This window comes from Brienomyrus brachyistius, chromosome 2, assembly GCF_023856365.1.
Source record: "Brienomyrus brachyistius isolate T26 chromosome 2, BBRACH_0.4, whole genome shotgun sequence".
NCBI lineage: Eukaryota > Metazoa > Chordata > Actinopteri > Osteoglossiformes > Mormyridae > Brienomyrus > Brienomyrus brachyistius.
Window position 1 is genome coordinate 34225328 of NC_064534.1, and position 6822 is coordinate 34232149.

Genomic DNA, 6822 nt, shown 5'->3' on the forward strand with positions numbered 1-6822 from the left:
TACCCGGTGTGTCTCTACACTGTACTACATTGTATTATTTTTGCTGTTCAATAAACCATCATTTTGCTGAAACTGCGGAGACTCTGCAAGTGGATTCCCTACACCTTGCAGCAAGTAAAACGTCATCACAGCTGTCTGTGTTGTTCTGTGTTCAGAGACTGGTTTGTTTCCAGCGCATCTTCAGAAGAAGATAACCCTAACATATCTCTCCCCTCCATCACAGATATTCACACCACACACTGCATCCGCAAAGCCACCACCATTGTGGATGACCCCACCCACCCCTCACATTATCGTTTCACCCTCCTGCCTTCTGGAAATAGGTCCCGGAGCATTCGGGCCTTCACAGCCAGACTCAAACAGCTTTATCCCCCATGCCGTCAGACTACTGAACTCTCAGGGACTAATCTGATACCACACACACATACACTCATTAACACACTTTATTATTTAACTACTATTTTTTATCTTATTGTCGCCATGTTTACAGTTACTTTTATTTATTTTTATTGCTACCTCATTGGACAACCAAACTGCGCCTTCTCAGTACTGGGTTTACTGTGCTGTTTGTGCTCGTTGGTGTCAGTTGTCCTCTCTTTTTGCACTGTCCTGCAATGTTTGCACAGTTTTTGCTCATTATGCACCATACAGTATGTTGCTAGGTTGGTATGTGTTAGTCTTCTGTTAATTTAAGTAGCACCTTGGTCCGAGGGAAACAGTTTCTTTTGTAACTGTACTATACTCAACTGTGTAAAGTTAAAAATAACATTAAAGACCTACTTGACTTTTACTGAACAGGTGCTAAAGTGAAATTACTTGCTTCTGGGAAAGAACTCCAGCTGAAATTCTGTACAACAATTATGGGAGACATATGAGAAGGACGCGGTGTCAGACCTGCCCCAGTGGGACGAATGTGGTTTTCCTAGTAACAGCAGCTTCAGTCCCAATCAGATAAGCCAGATGCGTCTGAAATTAGAGGAACGGGATCAGACTGGTTGCTCAGGGACTAATGTGGTAGAACTAAAACAGAGACAAATTGGACGGTGTTTCAATTGTGGGAAAATGAGACAAAGCAGGCAGAGGAGATGCGGGTGGCAAAGAAGCATGAGATAAGGAATGCAGAGAATGTGGATGAGGGTGAGACTCCTGTGAAAACTGTGTATTGAAAATTAGGGCCATAGTATTGTCATCCATCCTGTCAGGGTATGGAAATACACTGAGGGTAAATGGCCTAATGCAGGAAGTGTCTTAATCCTATAACATCCAGCTGATTCAGGCTGTGGGGGACAGTGTAGTACTGCACTCTTCTGGCTGGGACCTTGAATAAATGAATGAATGTTACATTTATACAGCCCTTTTCTAAGATACACAAAGAGCTTTACAGAAGCACTGGGGAGCCACTTCAACCCAAACGTGAGGCAGCAGGAGAGGGGGCCCAGGCAGAGAGAACAGCCAACAAGACGGGTGCTTCCACAGACAGGACGGGGGCCCCGGCAGACCAACGCTGACGACTCCTGGGACCAAGTCAACAGAGCAGCTGTCGTCATTGTGACTCACCCTCATACATCCATCCATTGTCTAAACCGCTTATGCTACTGGGTCGCGGGGGGTCCAGAGCCTATCCTGGCAGGATCTGTGCACGAGGCAGGGAACAACCCAGGACGGGGGGGCAGCTCATTGCAAGGCACATTCACACACCATTCACACACACATGCACTCCTACGGCCAATTTAGCAAGAGAGAACATGCAAACTCCCCACACATGTGACCCAGGCGGAGACTCGAACCTGAGTCCCAGTGGTGGGAGGTAACAGTGCTAATCACTGCACCACCAAGCAGCCCCACCCTCATACATGATTTCTGATTCTTGATTTTAATCCCCTTTTCTGTTTTTGGCAACATATAAAGTGCTGTGAATGTCACTGTCAGATTGTCATATCATCCTCCAGTTGTCCCTTGTCACCCTGGATGCACATTGAGTGTTTGCTAAATATTTTATCTTGTAGTGTTCCTGATTTTTTCCTGTGTTTTAATTTGCAATTCTCAAATTTCATGACTGGCATCCGTGGGGACGATTAATTAAACCTGTTAACTCTGCACTTCAATTTCAAACTGTTGGTAACATGTGTACATATTTTTGTCTGATCTTTTCACCACCAGGTGGCGATATAGCAACTCCAGAGTTATTGATGGCTAGAACAAAAAAAACACAGTAACACAGAGGTGTAGCTAAAAATTCTGGGCCCCTGACAGAATGTCACCTTGCGCCCTCTGTCGAATTTTACATTCTGTGAAAGAGATTTGTTGAGCCATCTTCCAATGTAATCCAATCCAGCTCTTTATTTGAAAAGCACTTTAAACAACCTTATGGACCAAAGTGCTGCACAAAGGAATAAATAAAAACATTCACACACTTAAAAACGAAGTAAAAGAAATTTAATAAAAACCAAAACATTCAATGTGAGTAAAAGGCCATTAATAAAAATTTAAAAAAATCAATTAATTAATAAAGAAAAGGCTAAGATTAAAATAAGATTTACTATTAAAATTAACATCTCACAATGTGTCAAAGGTGAAGGAGAAGAGATTAGAAGAGATTTAAAAACGGACAGAGGGGATTCCTCTCTAATGTGAAAAGGCAAGTCATTCCACATTTTAGGAGCTGCGACTGCAAAGGCTCGATCCCCTCTAAGCTCACGCTGAGTCTTAGGAACCGTCAGGAACAGCTGATCAGCTGACCTGAGAGAGCGGGTGGGGGTGTAAGGGTGAAGCAGCTCACAGAGGTCAGATGGAGCAAGACCACTGAGGGCTTTAAAAGCAAATAACAGAATTTTAAAATGAATCCTAAAATGTACGGGCAGCCAGTGGAGTGAGGCTAAAATGGGGGAGACATGCTCATATTTCCATGTGCGGCAGCATTTTGAACCTTCTGGAGGTGAACAATAGTGGAGCCTCTAACCCCAACATAGAGGGCGTTACAGTGGTCCAAACTAGTAGTGACAAAAGAGTGGATTACTGTCTCAAAGTGCTGCCTAGAAAGAATTGGCTTTATTTTGGCCAACTGCCTCAATTGTAAAAAGCTTGACTTGACAACTAACCTTATCTGAGTGTCAAACTTAAGGTTGGTGTCGACTTTAACCCCTAGGTGTGTGATGACTGGTTTACAATATTGTTCCAAGGAACCTAAAATTACAGTGGAGGTCAGAGGAGTGGAGTTACCAAAAACCAACACTTCTGTCCATTACCTCCCCACTTCCTTGTTAGTTACAATATTTGTTCTGCATTACTGTACTGCTTTGGAGCCTTTTGATATTAAGGTGAATAACACAGGTGAAAAATTAAGGTGAAAAAAGAGACAGATGCATTGACAGCAGTCGTGGCCACACTTTGGACTGGGAGTGTAAGAGCAAAGGAAACTGAATCCACTATGTTCTGTCCTGTAAATTTTTATTAAACACCACATGACACACATACGAGTCCTGTTTTAACTTTCAGGGCTGATGGTCTGCAGCCTGGCTTGTGTTCTACAGTGCAGCGCAGGTGCAGTCACTGTGCTGAGCCCGGCGTTATATTAATGACGCAGCCTTTCACACTGACCAGTGAGAAATAACCTTGAAAATGACTGTGCTCTTTGTGGTTCTCCTTTTTTCTTACCACCAAGCAAGAGACTAAACATATTTTCTACTTATCAGTTATCAGAAATCAGAAATGTCATGCAGTAATCAGAGGTTAGACAGCAAGAATGACTTTTGTATTTTTATCTTTTGTCAATCTTTTATCCAGCGACTACTAATTCTCATCGGGGTCTGGAGAGGGTGGGACCTGTCCCAGGAAGCACAGAGCACAGGCCTGCATGGGATGCCATTCCACACAAGCAAAAACAATTAAGATGGTCAGATTTGCCTCACTGTGTGATTTTGACTGAAAGATGAACTAAGCACAGTCTTGTGTGTATAAAAATGCGTAGATTCATTTAACTTTAACAATGAGATTCAGCAACATGACCTTATAGTGTTAATGATCGGTATCTTACTGGTATTAACTGAATTATGCAAAATTCTACATTATTCTATATTATTGCACCCAAATTGTTCATACTGACTAAATGTAATTACTGACATCCTGGACATACTGCTTTTTAGGTTTGAATTTAAAATGTTAGTAGACAAATTCATGCTGTCAATAACATCTCACTTGCTCACCCACTTTTAGATAAAAATACCCTTTGTGGTTTTTCTAGTGAAGCAGTGGGCCTGAGCTGAGGACCTGATGGTTGTGTGGTTTTCGCTCACTGAGAAGAGAGACACAAACACCCTGCTCTCAGTCGGTCAGTCTTCCTGTAAAATGCAGAGGTGAGACTGCTAGTGGAAAATTACTGACTGCAGCGTCAACAACACATATAAACAGCAGCACAAACAAAATGTTCCACAAATGCAGGACATCTGTATGCTTACAGCACACATCAGACACGCTGACCCTCAGCACTGAGCTCCTCCAGGCTCTGTGCTCTCCCTCTTCTCTTCAATTTCTACACAAATCACTGCTGCTCCAGTGAAGATCCTGAATTTTGCAGGTGATACTACTGTGTTTGCCATCATAACTGAAGGTGATGAGTCTGCCTACAGACTGGAAGTCATACAGCTGACCATCCAGTTCTGAACTCACATTATCCCAAATGTCCACATGCTTAGACTCCTCTCATCATCAGGGAGGAGCGTCCCTTGGCACTGTAGAGTAGATGGATGAGAGCAGGCTGATAACAAGGCTGTCATCAATTTTATGTGACACCTCTCACCCCCCCAGCAGACTATGGAGGCCCGTAAGGGCAGCTCCTTCAGTAAGAGACTCAGACACCCGGCGTGTGACAGAACGGTACCGCAGGTCATTGGGCCCCACAGCAGTCAGGCTTTATAATCTGCACTCTGCTCATTGAACTTTTCCCCTGTTCACTGTCTTCTGATACAGTTTCTATCTGCTGCTGATCTGCAATATTGTTCCTCCTTATTCACTGATGTGCAGTGTTGCATTGAGCCAGTGCATTATGCCCTGTGTGGCAGCTTCCTTTGGGAGGCTAATATCTGGCACATGAGCAATAATGTTACATGCAATAGGATTGTGTATAAGTTAAGGATTGTGTATAAGTTAATTTTAATATTCCTATAATATTCCTCTGTATGTAATATATTCTTATTTTTTGTTTCTATTATTACCCTATATTTATATATACATCCATTTCTTTTACATTCATAATGATGTTGTTTGTTGTTTTGTGCCCCACTGCTCTTGTAACAAGCCTCAGTCTTGACTCTCCCTTTTAAGGTCTTGGCCTTAAATCACACTCGATATAGGTGGTGTCGTCCCCATCACCCTGACCAGGATACATGCTGTAAGATTAATGGATGGTGTTTATCTGTGTGATGAAAAAGAATGTGAATAAAACAAAAATGTACCATTATAAATGGGAGCCCTAGGATGTGTGGTGGTTAGAGATGTGGACTGATGAGAATTTTGCTTTTCTAAAGTTCTGTTGTGAAAACTGTACATTCCGTTCCATGTACAGTAGTGATATGTAGCAATCATGTGCTCCAGTCAAATGTCCAGCTGCATGAATAATAATGGTGGCTTGTTTGGATAAAATAACTTAGGCTGAATACTTGAAAGCGTGACCTGGGTGAGGTAGAGAGGAAACAGGGTCTTACAAGGAGCAGATATTGTTCTGTCTGTGTGGTTTTTACTCTTTGCAAAGTGAGTCCAGCACAGTGCAGTCAGTGGGTCAGTCTTCCTGAGCTGCATCTAACCAGTGGAAACATCTGCAGCACTGCAGAGAAGCACTCAGCAGACAAACAAACCCAAACAGCTTACAGCTGTATGTCACTTTTGGACAGAGGTGGACAAAGTACACAACTTCACTACTTGAGTTAAGTATAGATACTCCTCGTCAAATAATACTCAAAGTTTTTCAGTTAATTTTTTACTTCAGTTAAAGTACTGGAGTATTTGCATCTAAAAATACTTAAGTATTCAAAAGTACATTATGTTTTAAATGCAAGACATTTTTCAGAACCTAATGACTCCTGAACACCCCACTGAATACACTGACTGGCTTGTACATCTTGTAGAATAAAAAGCTTGTGGAATATGATACAATGACTATAGAAACACAACTGACATAACAAAAGTACAGCCATTGTCATTTTCATCTTATTTAACACCCCCCACCCCACTCACACAAAAGAGCATGGTAGTGTTCTTACAGAGCCGTAGCAGTGTGTGTGTGTGCATGTGTGCATGTGTGTTTGTGTGTGTGTGTGTCTATGTGTGTGTGTGTTTGTGTGTCTGTGTATGTTTGTGTGTGTGTCTATGTGTGTGTATGTTTGTGAGCCAAGTAACAAGACAGGGAGCAAGAAACAAAACTCCTCTTTCTTAATTATCCACATCGTTATTAACGACACAGGTATATATACAGGTACATATACAGGTACATGTATATACTCAAAAATACATCCAGAACACACAATTAAATGAAAAACGTAATTTAAGAACACTTGAAATTTTCATTCAGTTTCTTTCATCTGTTTAATATAATCGATCAGTCCCTGTGCGTTTGCCCCAAACCATTCAGCATGGTACACAAGGGAGACAAGTAAGCATGTGTGACATCAAAGAACTGATTGCAGCAACTCAGCCTTTCCACAGCATTAAAGCCGCTTATTCCCCCCCATGCCATGAAGAAATAATCTCTGTGGCTCCCCTCTCCCCCTCCCTCAGCCCCCAGTCTGGCTTGAACATTTGCACTTCCAGTAAAAATGCGCCCCAAAACAC